Source organism: Palaemon carinicauda, chromosome 41 (assembly GCF_036898095.1).
Source record: "Palaemon carinicauda isolate YSFRI2023 chromosome 41, ASM3689809v2, whole genome shotgun sequence".
NCBI lineage: Eukaryota > Metazoa > Arthropoda > Malacostraca > Decapoda > Palaemonidae > Palaemon > Palaemon carinicauda.
In genome coordinates this window covers 36,107,879-36,128,814 of record NC_090765.1, presented here as the reverse complement: position 1 = coordinate 36,128,814, position 20,936 = coordinate 36,107,879, and positions in this window count along the sequence as shown.

The window sequence follows — 20,936 nt, the reverse complement described above, 5'->3', positions numbered from 1 at the left end:
CTGTGGTCAGTGAGTATAATCAATCTGTGGTGGAAGAAGAGGATTCTGAAAATGCCACAACAAAGACAGTGGTTGACAGAGAAAGGAAACAAAATGAAATATTGAGAACTGAAATTGAAACCTTGATTAACAGGGTGGCTGAACTCGAAAGCCTAAATCACAAACTTCAAGAAAAGCTGAATGAAAGAGATCTGAACATTCGATCTCTTCCAGATGAGAAAGAGAACAATAGGACTTCCATTGAAGCCTCAGATCTAAAAGGACAAATAGGAGGCAATGAAGAAGAATCCAAGGACTTGTCCAAAGAGCTGGAAGAACGAATGGAAGACGCAAAAGAGGAGAGATCTGTCACTCGTCAAAACGTTCTGGAATCTGAGACTGATCGGTGTATACACAACGAAGACTATGAATCGGCATTGGTTTTCTTAAGAGTTCTCCTTGAAGATTTTGACAACGTGCTGGAGTGCCGTATAAAAGAGCTCAGATGCCTGATGGCACTGGGCCGATTGGATGAGGCCCAGAACGTTTTAGGTGAACTGCCTGATGAGCACCAAGAAAACTTTGATGTCCAAGTGGAGTCTGCCATTCTTTGTACAAGTAATTACGACTTTGAGGCGGCTGAAAAGATTTTAGAAAAAATTCTGAAGGGATGTCCAAATCACCCAACGGCACTAAAAGGACAGGAGTTCCTGCAGCGGCAGGTCTTGTGGAATACGATTCCTTCAATGATAGACAACTCTGAATTTGATGCCGTCTTGGAAACAATTGCACGCTGTCAGTCGCTCGAGTCCTTCTTCCCCTGGGCACGAGCAGAACTGCTTCAGCTGAAAGGGAATATCCTTTGCAAGCTTCGTCGGCTGGAAGAAGCTCGCGAATGTTTCTTGAGTGTTCTTGCTATTGACGAGACAGATGTGTTAAGTAGGTTAAGACTGGGTGTGTGCTACTTATTAGATGGAAAACACAGAGATGCAATTTCTCTATTTGAGGAACTAGACGAAGAGGAAGCACTGGAAGGAGACTTGATCTTTTATGCCGGAGCATTGGAAAGAATGGAACTTCACGGACGCCCTTATGAAATCCTGGGTGTTACAATAGACACTCCCCGGAAGGAAATAGAAAAAGCCTACAGGAAGATGGCACTCAAGTACCATCTTGAGAAGTGCCCGGAGTCTGACAAAGACCAACAGGAAGTAGACGAGATCATGCAACATATCAACTACGCCAAAGATCTTTTAAATGACAACGAGAAGAGGGAGGAATACGACAAAGTGAGAAAATTTGTCGAAGACTTTGCAGAGAAACTTTTCGAAAATCCTAAGATGCAAGAATGGTTGGATGAAGACGAATCAGATGAATGCGATGGTTCGGAAGATGAATATGATTCCGATGTTGATTTCGACTCCAATGATGAATATCTACTTGAAGAGGATATGTTGATGGAACACTCAGAAGGAGATAATTCAATTTATGAAGAGAAAGAAAGTGGAGAAGGATTCGCTGAGGAGGAGGAGGAATTCGTGGCAGAATGCGATAATAAGGAAGAATTCGAAGAAGAATGCGATTATAAAGATGAATTCGATCATCATGAGGAATTCGAGGAAGAATTCGATTATAATGAGGAATTCGAAGAAGAATGCGATTATAATGAGGGATTCAAGGAAGAATTGAATTATATTGAGGGATTGGAGGAAGAATTCGATTATAATGAGGGATTCGAGGAAAATTTCGATTATCATGAGGGATTTGAGGAAGAAGTCGATTATGAGGGATTCGAGAAAGATGATTATGAGGGATTCGAGGAAGAATCCGATTATGAGGGATTTGAGGAAGAATTCGATTATGATGCATTCCAGGAATTCTACTATAATGAGGGATTCGAGGAAGAATTCGATTATCATGAGGGATTTGAGGAAGAAGTCGATTATGAGAGATTCAAGGAAGATGATTATGAGGGATTCGAGGAAGAATTCGATTATGAGGGATCTGAGGTAGACCTCGATTTCGATGCATTCGAGGAATTTTATTATAATGAGGGAGTCGAGGAAGAATTCGATTATTATGAGGGATTTGAGGAAGAATTCGATTATGAGGCATTCGAGGAATTCGATTATAATGAGGATTTCAAGGAAGAAATAGATTATAATAAGGAATTTGAGGAAGAACTCGATTATGAGGGATTTGATGAAGAATTCGATTATGCGGCAGCCGAGGAATTCGATTATAATGAAGGATTCGAGGAAGAAATAAATTATAATAAGGAATATGAGGAAGACCTCGATTATGAGGTATTCGAGGAAGAATTCGATTATGAGGGATTTAAGGAAGAATTCGATTATGAGGGATCTGAGGTAGAACTCGATTTTGATGCATTCGAGGAATTTTATTATAATGAGGGATTCGAGGAAGAATTCGATTATTATGAGGGATTTGAGGAAGAATTCGATTATGCGGCATTCGAGGAATTCGATTATAATGAAGGATTCGAGGAAGAGATAAATTATAAGGGATTCGAGAAAAAAATAAAAATAATAAAAGCTAATGATGAAGCTCGTGTCCAAGAAAAAGTACTTGGAAGAGGGAGAAGAAATGAGTAAGTTTAGAGCTGCTAACTGCCAAGCTGAAACGGCTTTCGACTTAAATGCCCGGCTTGAAGGAAGGAAGTTTCCAGAAGTGCACAGCTTAAGGATGCTTGGCTCAACTACTCAGCCTGAAAGTATTTGCAATACCCCCAGAGGATTTGCTCTGCAGAGGGAAAAATCTTTGCTTTTTCTAGTATGCTATGTTTCCTGGTGGAGTCGTACAGGGGCTTTGTCAGGTGAACAAACGGTCAGATATCTAGATCTATTCTTTCGGATACTAACCTTCGGTTGGTTCTGTTGGAATAACCTAGAAGACTGGCTATGCAGAGGGAAAGAGCGAAAATATTTCTAGTATGCAGTCACGTCCTTATAGGGGAGACCAAAGAAATTAGACTGGGGAAAAAGCTAGATCTTTTTAAGGGAGATTCTTCTGGACAACAATAAAAAAAAAAAAAAAAGAGGAAAGTAAAGGATTCCAGGAGCTGCAGAAAAAAATAATATATATATATATATATATATATATATATATATATATATATATATATATATATATATATATATATATATATATATATAAACTATGAAAGCCAAAAAAAAATCTATAAAAATATCCCTATATATAAAAATTATAAAATCCAAAAACCAGCATCAGGAGGAGAAGGAAGAGCAACAGTGGCAAACAAATTTTTGAAAATCTAAAAAAAAAAATAGGAAAACTATAAAATCCAAAAGAAGCAATAGGAGAATGAGAAGAAGCAGCAGCAAATAGAAAAAGAATAATATAAAATACCCCCCCCCCAAAAGAAAAAAAAGAAATCTAAACACTTTAAAAGCCATAAAAATAAGAAGCAGCAGCAGCAGCAGCAGCACAAGAAGGAGAAGTAGCAGCAAAAAAAAAAAAAAAATAACAATAATAATAATAAAAGTTCCCGAAAAAAAAAAATCTAAACACTTTAAAATCCAGAAAAATGAAGCAGCAGCACCACAAGGAGGAGGAGAAGTAGCAGCAAAAAAAAAAATAATAATAAAAATTAAAAAAAGAAGAAAAATTAAAAACTTTAATATCCAAAAGAAAAAAAGAAGCAGCAGCAGCACAAGGAGGAGAAGTAGCAGCAAAAAGAAAAAAATAATAATAATAATAAATAAAATATAAAAATCCAAAAACTTTAAAATCCAAAAAAAAGAGAAAAAAAAGAAGCAGCAGCAGCACAAGAAGGAGAAGTAGCACAAAAAAAAAAAAATAATAAAAATCCAGAAAAAAATCTAAAAACTTTAAAATCCAAAAAAAAAAGAAGCAGCAGCAGCACAAGAAGGGGGAGAAGTAGCAGAAAAAAAAATAATATAAAAAAAAAATATAAAAACTTTAAAATCCAAAAAAAGAAAAAAAAAGAAATATCAGCACAAGAAGGAGGAGAAGTAGCAGCAAAAAAATAATAATAATAAATAAATAAATAAACTATCTAGAAACTTTAAAATCCAAAAAAACAAGAAGTAGCAGCAGCACAAGAAGGAGAAGTAGCAGCAAAATAAATAATAATAAAAAATGCGCCCCCCCACACCGAAAAAATCTAAAAACTTTAAAATCCCCTCAAAAAATCTAAAAACTTAAAATCCCCCCCAAAAATATAAAAACTTTAAATTCCCCCAAAAGAACCTAAAAAAAAAAAAAAAAAAAAAAAAAAAAAAAAAAAAAAAAAAAAAAAAAAAAAAAAAAAAAAAAAAAGCAGCAGCACCACAAGGAGTAGAAGTAGCGGCAAAAAAAAATGATAATAAAAAATCCCCCCCCCAAAAAATCTAAAAACTTTAACATGGCCCCCCCCCCCTCCCCCCCGAAAAAACAAGAAGCAGCAGCAGCACAAGAAGGAGGAGAAGTAGCAGCAAAAGAAATAATAAAAAATAAAAAATAAATAAAATCTAAAAACTTTAAAATAAAAAAAAATAAAATAAGCAGCAGCAGCACAAGAAGGAGGAGAAGTAGCAGCAAAAAAAATAATAATAAAAATCCCCCCCCCCAAAAAAAATCCAAAAACTTTTAAATCCCCCCAAAATAAAATTAAGCAGCAGCAGCACAAGAAGGAGGAGTAGTAGCAAAAAACAAAAAAACTTTAAAATCCAAAAAAAAGAAGCAGCAGCAGCTCAAGAAGGAGCAAAGAAAAATAAACTGACAACTTTAAAATCCAAGAAAAAGAAGCAGCAGCAGCACAGGGAGGAGCAACGAAAAAAAGTTGATAAATGAAACTATAAAATCTAAGAAAAAGTGCAGCAACAGAGAAAAAAAAATTAATAAAAAATATAAAATCAAAAAAAAAAAAAAAAAAAAAAAAAAAAAAAAAAAAGCAGGAGGAGGAGGAGGAGTAAAGTATCCTTTAATGCAGCAGAACAAGTCTACAGCATCGGGTAAAGGATGGACTCAGTTGGAAGGAACGAGTTGGTAGCCTATGAGTGAAGGAGAGAAAAAGGAATTTTTTTTCCTTTATTTCTTTTTTGAGGGAAAAATATCCTTTGATGCAGAAGTACAAGTCTACATCATCGGGTAAAGAATGTACTCCGATGGAAGGAACTAGTTGGTGGACTATGAGAGAAGGATAGAAAAAGGATTTTCTTTTTTTTTCTTCTTCTTTTTAAGGAGGGAAGAATATCCTTTGATGCAGAAGTACAAGTCTACATCATCGGGTAAAGAATGGACTCAGTTGGAAGGAACTAGTTGGTGGACTATGAGAGAAGGATAGAAAAAGGATTTTTTCTTTTCTTTTGTAGGAGGGAAAAATATCCTTTGATGCAGAAGTACAAGTCTACATCATCGGGTAAAGGATGGACTCAGTTGGAAGGAAATAGTTGGTGGCCTATGAGAGAAGGATAGAAAAAGGATTTTTTTTTTCTTTTTTGAGGGAAACATATCCTTTGATGCAGAAGTACAAGTCTACATCATCGGGTAAAGAATGGACTCAGTTGGAAGGAACAAGATGGTGGACTATCAGAGAAGGATAGAAAAAGGATTTTTTTTTTCTTTTTCTTTTTTTAGGAGGGAAAAATATCCTTTGATGCAGAAGTACAAGTCTAAATCATCGGGTAAAGAATGTACTCAGATGGAAGGAACTAGTTGGTGGCCTATGCGAGAAGGAGAGAAAAGGGATTTTTATTTTTTTATTTTTAGGAAGGAGAAATATCCTTTGATGCAGAAGTACAAGTCTACATCATCCGGTAAAGAAAGGACTCAGTTGGAAGAAACTAGTTGGTGGCCTATGCGAGAAGGAGAGAAAAAAGGATTTATTTTTAGTTTTTGAGGAGGGAGAAATATCCTTCGATGCAGAAGTACAAGTCTACATCATCGGGTAAAGAAAGGACTCAGTTGGAAGGAACTAGTTGGTGGCCTATGCGAGAAGGAGAGAAAAAAGGATTTATTTTTAGTTTTTGAGGAGGGAGAAATATCCTTCGATGCAGAAGTACAAGTCCACATCATCGGGTAAAGAAAGGACTCAGTTGGAAGGAACTAGTTGGTGGCCTATGCGAGAAGGAGAGAAAAAAGGATTTATTTTTAGTTTTTGAGGAGGGAGAAATATCCTTCGATGCAGAAGTACAAGTCTACATCATCGGGTAAAGAATGGACTCAGTTGGAAGGAACTAGTTGCTGGCCTATGAGAGAAGGACAAAAAAGGGAATTATTTTATTTATTTATTTTTATTTATTTTTTTTTTTTTTGAGGAGAGAGAAATATCCTTTGATGCAGTAGTACAAGTCTACATCATCGGGTATAGAAAGGATTCAGATGGAAGGAACAAGATGGTGGACTACGAGAGAAGGAGAGAAAAAGAATTATTTTTTTTTAATAGAAAATATCCTTTGATGCAGAACTAAAAGTCTACATCATCGGGTTACAAATGGTAAGGTTACAAAATGTCCAATCAGCAAGTAGGTTACGTTAGGTTTGCTACTTGCTGATTGGATATTTTGTAACCTTATCAACGATGATATTGATGATTTTGTAAATGGGCCAAAATCTTAAGCCCTTTTGCAAAATGTCGAGATATTTGGGTCATTTTGCAAAGTGACCACGAATTTTGTCTTTTTGTATAATGGCCTGGCATTTTGTAATATAACCACCAACTTTCCAAAAAGACCGTATATATATATATATATATATATATATATATATATATATATATATATATATATATATATATATATATATATATATATATACAATATATATATATATATATATATATATATATATATATATATATATATATATTATTATTATTATTATTATTATTATTATTATTATTACTATCCAAGCTACAACCCTAGTTGGAAAAGCAAGATGCTATAAGCCCAGGGGCTCCAACAGGGAAAAATAGCTCAGTGAGGAAAGGAAATAAGGAAATAAATAAATGAAGAGAACAAATTAACAATAAATCATTCTAAAATAAGAAACAACGTCAAAACAGACATGTCATATAATAAACTATCAACAACATCAAAAACAAATATGTCATAAATAAACTATAAAAAGACTATGTCCGCCTGGTCAACAAAAAAGCATTTGCTCCAACTTTGAACTTTTGAAGTTCTACTGATTCAACATCCCGATTAGGAAGATCATTCCATAACTTGGTCACAGCTGGAATAAAACTTCTAGAGTACTGCGTAGTATTGAGCCTCGTGATGGAGAAGGCCTGGCTATTAGAATTAACTGCCTGCCTAGTATTACGAACAGGATAGAATTGTCCAGGGAGATCTGAATGTAAAGGATGGTCAGAGTTGTGAAAAATCTTATGCAACATACATAATGAACTAATTGAACGACGGTGCCAGAGATTAATATCTAGATCAGGAATAAGAAATTTAATAGACCGTAAGTTTCTGTCCAACAAATTAAGATGAGAATCAGCAGCTGAAGACCAGACAGGAGAACAATACTCAAAACAAGGTAGAATGAAAGAATTAAAACACTTCTTCAGAATAGATTGATCACCGAAAATCTTGAAAGACTTTCTCAATAAGCCTATTTTTTGTGAAATTGAAGAAGACACAGACCTTATATGTTTCTCAAAAGTAAATTTACTGTCAAGAATCACACCTAAAATTTTGAAAGAGTCATACATATTTAAAGAAACATTATCAATACTGAGATCCGGATGTTGAGGAACCACCGTCCTTGACCTACTTACAATCATACTTTGAGTTTTGTTAGGATTCAACTTCATACCCCATAATTTGCACCATGCACTAATTCTAGCTAAATCTCTATTAAGGGATTCACCAACCCTAGATCTACATTCAGGGGATGGAATTGATGCAAAGAGAGTAGCATCATCTGCATATGCAACAAGCTTGTTTTCTAGGCCAAACCACATGTCATGTGTATATAGTATGAAAAGTAATAGGCCAAGAACAATACCCTGTGGAACACCGGATATCACATTCCTATAATCACTATGGTGCCCATCAACAACAACTCTTTGAGATCTATTACTTAAAAAATCAATAATAATGCTAAGAAACGACCCACCCACTCCCAACTGTTTCAGTTTGAAAACAAGGGCCTCATGATTAACACGGTCAAAGGCAGCACTAAAATCAAGGCCAATCATACGAACTTCCCGACCACAATCAAGGGATTTCTGTACAGCATTGGAGATTGTAAGAAGGGCATCACATGCTCCAAGGCCTTTACGAAAACCAAATTGCAAACTAGGGAGTAGATGATTACCTTCAGCAAACCTATTAAGACGTTTTGCCAGAAGACGTTCAAAAACTTTAGATAATATGGGAGTTATGGAAATTGGGCGGTAATCAGTGGGACTTGAACTACCACAAACACATTTACATAGAGGAGTAACATTACCAATTCTCCAACTAGTGCTGAAAGCTCCTCTTCTTGCTAACATGCGCAAAATAACAGATAAATTTGGAGCTAAGAAATCTGCTGTCTTTATAAAAAACAAAGGAAAAATACCATTTGGGTCTACACCTCCATAAGCATCAAGGTCCATCAACAGAGCTTTAATCTCACGAGATCGAAAAGCTAAACTAGTTAGTTTAGCCTCAGGAAAACAGGAATGAGGAAGTTCAAGTTTTTCATTACTCTGTTTACTGTCAAAAACATCAGCCAAAAGGGTTGCCTTTTCCTTTGGACAGTGAGTGACTGAGCCATCTGGTTTAAGTAAAGGAGGAACTGTTGCATCTACACCAAAGAGTGCAGATTTAAGGGTAGACCACCATTTATGTTCCTGAGTTGTACCAGAAAGTGTTTCTTTTATGGTTAAATTGTACTCCTTTTCAGTTGAGGCATAAACTCTCTGAGCAAAAGCTCGAAGCTGAGTATAGTTGTTCCAGGTCAAATCTGATCTGTTACCCTTCCAAAGTTGATAGGCCTCCTGCTTCTCCAAAAAAGCACGTCTACAATCATCATTGAACCACGGTTTGTCCTTCACTCGGTACCTTAGCACACGAGAAGGGATACGCCTATCAATTATGTTGACTAGATTCTCATTCAAAGGGACAACAGGATCTACACTATTATATAATTGTGACCAATTCAAGAACAAAAGATCATGTAAAATCCCATTCCAGTCTGCTTGGGATTTCATATAAATTTTACAAGAATATGATATATCAGGGACAGGCTGCTCAGTCTTCACTAATAATGAAATCAAGGCATGATCAGATGTCCCGACTGGAGAACCAACCTTACCAGTTATAACGCCAGGGGAGTCAGTGTATACAAGGTCCAAGCAATTACCAGACCTGTGAGTAGCTTCATTTATGATTTGCTCACAGCCTGATTCAGAGGCAAAGTCTAAAGCTCTTAAGCCATGGCGATCGGTAGGAGAGATAGAACTTAACCACTCCCTATGGTGAGCATTAAAATCACCAACAAAGACAAAAGAAGCCTTTCTATCATCTTCTTGTATCTTAGCCATAATGATAAGAAGACAATCGAAGATAGAATCATCCATGTCTGGATTCCGGTAGATCGAACATAAATAAAAGTTGTTATGCCTGCCACAAACTTTTATTACCTGAATCTCATGACATCCACATTGATAGAAGGACTTATGAGAAGCAGGGTACTCGGTCCTAATATACACCGCCATTCCCCTGGCCCTAGGGATGGCATCACGTTTCAACATTATTGGCTTCTTAAAACCAGTTATAAGGAGCTCAGATGAGTGCCTCATATTAGAAACCAAAGTTTCTGAGCACAAAAGAATATCATACTGTCTGGACGCAACTGTAAGGTCTTGGATATTTGCATGAAGACCACGAATATTGCAATACAGAAGACGACATTGACGAAATCTAGGACGTACTGGTCCCGGATTTCGCTCAATGTCTCCAGACAGCATAAGAATTAATAGAAATAAAAAAGAGACATCATACTTAAAAACTAGATTAACAAGAATTATAACAAAAACAATACGTACAGAATTATAAACAAAGTGATTGATGATACCCATAGACTATAGTAAAAAGTCGGAAAAACTGGTCAACATGGAGGAGCCGATACACCATGCAAGGCTAAATACCCTCCAGGATAGCCACTTCAACTGATATATATATATCTATATCTATCTATCTATCTATATATATATATATATATATATATGTATATATATATATGTGTGTGTATATATATATATATATATATATATATATATATATATATATATATATATATATATATATATATATATATATATATAATATATGCGCGTGTGTACAACTATGAATAATTGTTTTATCTATTTATTTCAATCTTAGCCTTTTGAGATCATCTGCTTCATCATAAAAATAATGAAAAATAACGCAATTAGAATCAACGCAAGTCCTGAGGAAATTAAGTTCTTATCTCAGTCTACGATCTTTTTGCTCCAGGGTGACCATCTCGTAGCACAAATGTTTGACCTGGGGGCGATTTCAATGCAGATGAGCTTGTCCGAGATAGAGCCAGACAAAAGATTTCATATATTTTTTTCCTTTTGAGAGACTTTTCTATCTAAAATTCCAAAGGAAATGCCACCCTGTCCCTTGAGAAAAAATGAAACACGAACTCCTTTTAACCATAACCTTAGCTTCATGTAAAAGAAATCCTTTTCCGATAGGAAAAAACTCACAAATTCATCATATTAACCTAACTGTTCCAGACAATCCTTGTTTGAATACGCTTATAACGCAGACACGCAAGAACTTCCTTCATCATTATTTTATATCTAATATATAAGAGGGATATACAATATTGAAAATATATCCCGTAAACGGATAAATCTAAATCATCAGCCATAGTAAACAGAAAAAAACAAAATCATAAGTCATAGTAAACAGACAAATCTAAATCATAAGCCATAAAAAACAGATAAATCTAAATCATAACTCATAGTAAACAGACAAATCTAAATCTTAAGCCATGATAAATAGATAAATCTAAATCATAACTCATAGTAAACAGACAAATCTAAATCATAAGCCCTAGTAAACAGATAAATCTAAATCATAAGTCATGGTAAACAGACAAATCTAAATCATAAGTCATAGTAAAAAGATAAATCTAAATCATAAGCCCTAGTAAACAGACAAATCTAAATCATAAGTCATAGTAAAAAGATAAATCTAATTCATAAGTCATGTTAAACAGATAAATCTAAATCATAAGCCCTAGTAAACAGATAAATCTAAATCATAAGTCATGTTAAACAGATAAATCTAAATCATAAGCCCTAGTAAACAGATAAATCTAAATCATAAGTCATGGTAAACAGACAAATCTAAATCATAAGTCATAGTAAAAAGATAAATCTAAATCATAAGTCATAATAAACAGATAAATCTAAATCATAAGTCATAGTAAAAAGATAAATCTAAATCATAAGTCATAGCAAAAAGATAAATTTAAATCAAAAGCCAACTTAAAAACAAAATTATTTGAAAGGATTAAAGACGATCCCGGCCGCCCTGGAACTCGGCAACAACAGTATCATCCACGAGAGCAGCGGAAAGGTCCGCCCCAAACGCCCGGGCGCAGCTGCAGCTGAAGGCAGACAGGTAAGTAGGTAGTTAACAACAGCTGGTAGATGGGAAGAGAGAGAGAGGGAGAGAGAGAGAGAGAGAGAGAGTGTGGGCACCGCTGATCCCTGGGGCATGCTGCTTGTCTCTCACCCTTGGAGGATCTCACCCTTCCCCTGAAGGACCCCAAACCCCCCTTCAAAGACAAGTTAATCCCTTCATCCGTAAATTTCGCCCCTCTATCTCTTTACTTAATTGAAAATATTGGAATACCTCAATTATGAATGATCTCATTAATAACGAGTCGGTCTCTTTCAAGATGCTTGCACGAAATTCTAATTAATCGGAGGTGCCTTAATAATGGCGAATAAAACTTAATTTCAATATAAACATTTATACTGTTATCAAGATGGTAAGTGGCTTCTTTCCGTAGTTAAATGGCTAATCATAACAAGGTGAATGTTCACCATCATGATATACTTGATAAACAAAATAGATTTGCTTGTAGATAAAATAAACAAACAAATGTCAGTGGAGTTTCTAAAACCTGCATAAACACGTTTGTTCAACTTCCAGTTAAGATGTTGACACCGTCCGATTCTCTCTCTCTCTCTCTCTCTCTCTCTCTCTCTCTCTCTCTCTCTCTCTCTCTCTCTCTCTCTCTCTCCATGTATCATATTTAGGAATAAACTGGGAAATTATGTTACAATGTAAAGATGCAGCACTGGTTCTGCTATAATGACTTCAATATTATTATCATTACTATTATTACTTGCTCAGCTACAACCCTTGTTGGAAAAGCAGGATGATATAAGCCCAAGGGCTCCTACTGGGAAAGTAGCCCAGTGAGGAAAGGAAATTAGGAAAAATAAAATATTTTAAGAACAACCACATTAAAATAAATATTTCATATATAAACTATAATAACTTTAACAAAACAAGAGGAAGAGAAATAAGCTAGACTAGTGTGTCAGAGTATACCCTCAAGCAAGAGAACTCTAACCCAAGATAGTGGAAGACCATGGTACAGAGGTTATGGCACTAATCAAGACTATAGAATACTGGTTTGATTTTGAAGTGTCCTTCTAGAAGACCTGCTTACCATAGCCAAAGAGTCTCTCCTGCCTTTCCCAAGAGGAAAGTAGCCACTGAACAATTACACTGCAGTAATTAACCCCATGAGTGAAGAAAAATTAAAAGTATTACTAAAGAGATAAAGCTTCGTTAATCAAGTTCTTGGCGGCATAACGATGAGCCCAGTGAGTAATATTTCATAAATTTTATCATAGGATGACAGTATTTATTTCTACACCTTGTTGATAGGATGTGGAGTATAGGGCTTATTTCTTTAAAAGAGATTGAAAGTAAGAGTACATCGAGTTCGTGTATCTAGAGGAAATTTACTTTATTATTTGGCGATGATAAAAAATTTATAATTTACAAAAATTAAGTATGACACCTTTGGTTGATTTCAAGTGTGACAATGGTGCGTAATGATGTTTCAAGTAAGTAAATATGGAAATATGAAATTTTGACAGCCATGCATGTATGCAATGAATGACATTACACAATAATACCGACCCTAACTAACCATCCAAGACAATAATTAAAAGACGGAAAAGTACCTCCTTTAATTTCCTCCCATTATCCGACCGTATCGCAAAGAAGCACCAACGAAATCCAATGAAAAAAAAATAAATAAATAAAAACATGTAAAAGTTGTTTGTCCAGTAGTGGAGAGAAAAGCACGTCACTCAGTTAACCCTTATTTTCTCGAAACCTCCCACAGTGATAACCTCTCTTCCTTTCCTTCGGGGTGCGGGATGGGAGAGGAGAGGGGGTAGGGGGAACAGGACGTCATTTAGACCCATTTCAGACCAAGACAGGTCAGGTCAGGTGAGAGCAAGAAGAGGAGAAAGGGGTCGCCTCCTTATCAGTATCGCTTCATCAGTTCGAGTCAAGAAAGCTTCCATCCAACCGATTTCTCTTTATAAGTCGCCACGTTGTATTTTCGTCCATATTTAAACTAGGAGGTTATTGGAAAATACAAAGTATGCAAAATATTGCCATTGATGTACAATAAAAATAAATGTGCTGTTCGATTAAATAATTCAACATATAACAAGTGAAACACACACACACACACACACACACACATATATATATATATATATATATATATATATATATATATATATATATATATATATATATATATATATACACATATATATATGTATATATATATATATATATATTTATATATATAGATATATATATACAGTATATATATAGATAGATAGATAGATAGATAGATAGATAGACAGATAGATAATTCAATGAATTATATGTGTATATATATATATATATATATATATATATATATATATATATATATATATATATATATATCATTAATACAATAATAATAAGCTCGACTAGAATACGTAAATTTTGATAAATTAACTGAAGAGGAAAACATCTCCGAGTATTGAACCCTATCAAAAAAAATTTACAAAAACCTCATTACCTCAACCGAAGAAGAAAATTAGGATGAAATAAAATCCAATAAGGGCAACCAAAGCCACAGACTAACAAAAACACAAAAAGACAAAAGAAAAAAACAAGACCAGGCTTTCACTATACTAGTAATCTAACCTGTATAACCAGCTGCCCTCCTCGCCACCCGTATAGGCCTAAACTGTTTCTCACACGGCACCTGGTAGCTTATCGCTTATTCTTATCATATCACGTTAAAAAGAATTCATCAGGTTCTGTAAAAACAAAAACATCCTTCGTGTTCACTCGATTTCTGAGATTCATATTTGCTTTCTCCTTAACAATTTTAAGGAGATTTTGGATTTTGATCTTTCGATAAAATGGGCGTATTGAGATATCAATAGAGATTTTGGTTTTACTGTACTTGGTCATACAGTAGCGTTCCAGTAAGTTCTATGCAAATACATACACACATATTTATGGTGAAGGTGTATGTGTGTGTGTGTGTGTGTGTGTGTGTATATATATATATATATATATATATATATATATATATATATATATACATATATATGCATACACACACACACACACACACACACATATATATATATATATATATATATATATATATATATATATATATATATATATATACATAGATAGATATAGATAGACATAAACACATACACACTATATAAATATAACCATAATATATATTTTGCTGAATTAATGTATTTTAAACTTCAACTATAATGTTATTGAAAAATGCAATATTTTTTTAGACCCAAAGCATAGGCGAGTACAAGAACAGATTAATTACACCTTCAAATATGTGTACATAATAAATATACCATAATACAGGTTCATGAGAGTAGACATTACTGGCCTTCATCTACGTACCTGTATTCATAAACAAAAAAATTTGTTTTTGCCTTGGTGTGTGTGTGTGTGTGTGTGTGTGTGTGTGTGTGTGTGTGTGTGTGTGTGTGTGTGTGTGTGTAAACCAGAACACACACCTTGGCAGTATCATAAATCTCAGTTTATTTTTGAGGTCGAGATTGGCATCTCAAAAGGTGCGGTTAATGGCTCTTTGCCTCCCATTCCCACCCACAGGTATTTGTCATCGGGACTTGGTAATCTCCTTCGACGATTTCTTTTGCCTTTTCGCTCGCTTTATCTCTCCTTCTTGTTGTTGTTGTTGTGAGGGGATTATACCCTTAAGGTTAAGTTCACTTCTTTCTAACTTCGCTTACTAAGTTGTAGTCAGAGAAGAGAACGAAACGAATGAAAAAATTTTGCCTTAATAATTTTATAAAAACTAAAATCTTTTGTCTTAATAATTTCATAAGAACAAAAATCTTTTGCCTTAATTATTTCATTAGAACAAAATTCTTTTGTCTTAATAATTTCATAAAAACAAATTTCTTTGGCCTTAATGAGTTCATAAGAACAAAAATCTATTGCCTTAATTTTATAAAAACAAAAATCTTTTGCCTTAATGATTTTATAAGAAAAAAAAACTTTTGCCTTAATTATTCCATAAGAATAAATCTCTTTTGCTTTAATCATTTCAAAAGAACAAAAAACTTTTGCCTTAATTATTTCATAAGAACAAATCTCTTTTGCTTTAATTATTTCCCAAGAACAAAAATCTTTTGCCTTATTAATTCTATAGGAACAAAAATATTTTACCTTTAATAATTTCACAAGACACTACAGTTCTCACATCTAGATATAAATATCTAGAAGGGATACTAGATCATTAAAATATTATCAAAATTTACATCAAACTATTCTTCTTGAGAAGCACAAACACCCATTCTTCATCAACATTATCAGTGGGTAAATTACCTTTTTTTTTGCCTTTCTCGCCTACCTCAGCAGCTACACCTAAACAAGTACTTTCCTATCGCCTTATCTAAGGGAGCTTATAGACTGTAGGGGATCCTTCGCCCCACTTAAACCCCTCTGTCAAAGGATTAAGATGTCTATCACAGGTAAATGAGGTAGCTGTGTTCAAGGGAATACTTCGCCCTGGGTTGCTTTTCCCTGATACTGGAAGATAAAATATTTCTACGATATGGCTTTTACTTAACCCATAGACCTTGACTTAACCTAAACCTCAAGTCTAAGGTATAGTCTTATACTAAACGAATGAAAAAAATCATATATAAAGTTGATGATTTAAATGTAAATTTGAAGAAATGGTATTATCAAGTGTAATAATGTTGTTTCAGAACAAATTCTGCACTTAAAAAACTGTAATTTTAATCGGAATTTCTCCGTTAAAATATTTCTCCGATATATCTTTTACTTAACAAACACCCCAATTCTAAAGTTCAGGATCTTATACTAAACGAATAGAAAAGTTTGTTTAAAATCTAGAGTTGATGATTTAAATGTAAATTAAAAGTAATGGTATTATCAAGTGTGATAATGTTTAAGAACATTTTGCATGTAAAAAAACTGTAATTTTATTCGAAAATTCTCCGTAAAAATATACAGTTCTCAGCCGTATTCCTGTAAGATACAGGCGACCGTAATTTTACCATACTTTGTTATTATATTTTACGGGTTGGTGCCTGTAATATTTACGTCAATATATCCGTTTTTAAAAGATAAATGCCTAGCACCATTTATTTCAAGATATTTATGGTCTTTACGGCAATTTTTAACAGTGTGTCCTAATATTGTGAGATTGACGCTTTACCATAGGAACTGGAAATATTTTGTAAGAGAGGAAAAGTATATTTCCAATTTTGAAAATTATTGTAATCCACTGGAGAATAGAAATCTAAAAAGATAAAGTAAAATTAAAGGAGTTAGAAGACCGAGGATGATTTGATTTCCTTGGATAAATCTGATACTTTTCTCCCGAATTGGGGAGTTTTTAGTGATGTATGGAAACAGTATTACCAATATTATTGACCTGCATAAGAAAAAGAAGCTAATAACTTCCTCCGATAACTCATTTGGAAGACAAGAGAAATGAATTTAGATAGTGAAATGCGGTTGGAATGTGAACAGTGTTATCTCAGCAGTATTTACCGCACGTGTTTCACACACATTCGAACATTGCACCGGTATTTTCTTTTTATTGTTTATCTGATTCTACACCTCTGTTAACAGAACCGGTTTAAGCCTGTCTATTCTTGAATTGATATGTTCGAATTTCTGTGACGTTCTTTCACTGAAATTGTTGTTATAAAAGCTCGTTGTTTGTTGAAATAAAGTTAGATGCATTCGCTCCCGTCGTTCAGTTACTACCTAACTGACGATATCCACAAGTATTATAACTAAAGAACTTGTAGGTAACTATAAGATGAAAAAGACCGTACCGTATACACTTAGTGCATATGGTAAAAATGAGCTACGCGATACGCATACGGCTTGCTGCTCTCTTTTGAGTGGCTACGAGACGAGGAATTAACGTTAATCGCCAGCTCTAAAAGTCGTCAAATATGATATATATGAAAAAAACTGAAAAAAAAAGAACAAAGAGATGAAGATCAAAATAAAGTATTTTTATTGTAATCATTATTATTAAAGTTGGAAAGCAGAATTCTACAAGTCTCTGGTACTCAACAGGAAAAGTTACCCAACACGGAAAATAAAATGTAGTGATGAAAAAGATATTAAAGAGACATGAAAAAAAAATTATGATGAAAAATAAACTACGAAGCAAGACTATCAATTTACTAAAAAAAAAAAAAAAAAAAAAAAAAAAAAAAAAAAAAAAAAAGAATAAGATCATGGATTTGAAAGTTAGGATTTAAATTTTTTTCTCTTTTTTTTTTAACAATTTACTATGAAATTATTCTACTGAGGTGAACCAGAAGAACAACACTCAAAATAGCAAATTGTAGATAATTAAAATACTTCATCGAGATAGAAAGGTCTCCAAAAAATCTTGAAAATCTTTCAAAGCATATTTTTCTTGAGTGTGATTGAAAATTAATGTAACATTTATTAATAAAAAAGGGGATTTGATATAAAGAATGACACCAATAACTTTAAATGAGATTATAGCTTTAAAGGTCCATCATGAATAGCAGAAGCAAGAGAAAGTGACAGTGCTCTAGCTAGCCGGACAATGTCCTAGACACAAACCATATATACATATGATCAGCGCCCAAGCCACGTTCCATCAAGCCAGGACCGGAGAGGGCCAGACAATGGCTGTTGATGATTCGGCAGATAGAGCTATATTAGTCGCCTGTGATGTCTCATAGCAAACTGAAGAATTTCAAAAGACCAGCAGTATCATTCCAAATACTAAAACATAAGCAAGAGGGTGAAGAATCTAGAGCTTTCCATCTATGAGACATTCCCTCACTACCTCTTATAACTAGTGGACTCCCCCCCCCCCCAACACCCCTGTTCAAATCTAGCAGATAGGAAGACCAGCAGTATCATTCCAAATACTAATACAAAAACAAGAAGGTGAATAATCTAAAGCTTTCCATCTATGAGACATTCCCTCACTACCCCCTTGAAACTAGTGGACTTCCCCCCCCCCCGCCCCCCCACCCCCGTTCAAATCTAGCAGATAGGACAATTCCATTCCTACAGTATGGAGGGGCCGTCAAATTTCCCCCACCTAATCTGCAAAGGGTGGACATTTCCCTCTAGGAGGATTTCCTCTAAGATTTCACCCTATCCCTTTTTAAAATATAGTGGACACTCCCTCCCACATATAAGTCTTGCAATCAAAACAACGGATTGATAGATGATTGATTGATTTTGAGCTTTCTGGCATCCTGAAGATGGATAGATGAGAGACAATGAATCCAGTCAAAGATATTTAGGATATCTTAGTAAAAAAAAATCACTTGTATCACACATTTATAAGCATGGTATTTAAATGAGGATAATGTAAACTTTATCCAGACAGAAATTGCAAATTTCATGCTATAACCTACTGAAGTCGTTCACTGATAATGTCTTTATTGTTTAATGAAATGAGATGCGATGCCTTCTATCATTTATTCATGGATTCTCAAATAATACATGCAGTAACTTACTGACAGCATGTACCATTTATGAATCGAATGTTTTTAGCATTTGTATTGAAATATATTCATGGTGACTAACCTTGACCTTTTGACCGTAGAATGATTTGTAAGACAATTTATGTTAGGATCCATAAGGATATATATATATATATATATATATATATATATATATATATATATATATATATATATACACACACACACACACACACATATATATATATATATATATATATATATATATATATATATATATATATATATATATATCGTGCGTGCGCGTAATTATGTGATGAAAATCAACCAAAAGTTGTGCTTAATAATCATAAATTTCTAAGTCATTAGGATTGAACCCTAGAACCTTCAAACACACACACACACACAAGCGCACACACACACACACACTTGTAAACACATATCCCATGAATGACTTGACAAAGCAAAAGAAAAAAAAAAGAAGAAGAAGAATGAATCTCAGTACCTAAGATAGTCGGTGCCCGTTTCATCCCCCAGCAGATATTAGGTTGCTAATCTCCTTTCACTTTTGCAGCCTTTATAACTGCCCTGGAGGATCACTTGACGGTATGAAAGAGCCCTGATACCCAAAGGGTTATCCTCATACCGGGGGGGGGGTGTTGGTAAATGGATGGGGAAGGGGTATTGGTGACTGGGGAGGGGGGGGGGGGTGATGAGACGGCCTCTCGTTTAGAGTCAGTGCTTACACCATGACGGTACACATTTATATTGCCAAAAAGATGGATCAATTACTTTCCATATTTCAAGGTGAGGATGGCAAGTTCATCCTTGCCAAGATTCTTGGACATGATGTGTCGTACAATGCTAGCGGCATTTTTAGATTTATTTTAGAAGCAGGTCTTCTGAAAGCTATTTAACTTATATAATGACAAATTTGCTTTTATGATTTTAATTGAATATTCTTTATTTATAATGAACGATATCCGCGTCAATGACCTTCGATGTGAGGATGAGAGAATACCTGAAATCAATCTATCAATCGTGCCTTACAGACCATAAATAAACAAGTGATCAGCTGATTAGTTCTGGACATAGCAGGAGGAAGATTGACAATTCTTCAGGAATATCAGCTAAGTTCATTATCATTTGACACGTGCCATTCCATTATCTTTTTCTTTATTATAAATCTTGGAAGACGAGCGTGTATTTTCTAAACTCCACAAAAGGGAAATGAATATTCCCAACCATGACCTCAATAAAAAGATGAAGAAGCTGCCAAAATGATCCCAAAAGTAAAAAAAAGGAAAACTGAGAATACTGCTGAGGAGAAAGGGTGAGGTCAAGAGATCAACAAAACTCGATGTTCATCACCTGAAGACTTCTGCTGCTCCTCCTCCTATACCTTCCCCCCCCCCCTCCTCCTCCTCCTCCTCCTCCTCCTTCACGCCCCAGGACGGGTGTGGTTGTGGTATCACATAAGTGAATCTCATACGACATCGGAGAACGGCCAACGACATCCTTCCTGACACTCAAGACGGTTTGCAAGAGGGCTTCCTTCATCTCCTCCTCCTACTCCTTCCCCCACCTCCTCCAGTAGTTCTATGCTATCCATCTCCTCCTACTACTCCTCACTTGCCACCTGTTGTTGGAGGAACTCATCACCTATCGGGTTGAAACCTACCCGCCATAATAAAGACAGCGAGATGAAAGAGGAAGGGGGAGAAGAACAATGCGTGCATGAGCAGCACTTAATATTCTTCAATGAACTGCAGCGTACGCGACTACAATCATGAACCTGTTGCTTCTGGTTCGTTCATATTCAAAAGAATCTTCATAAAAGTATTAACTATACACCAGC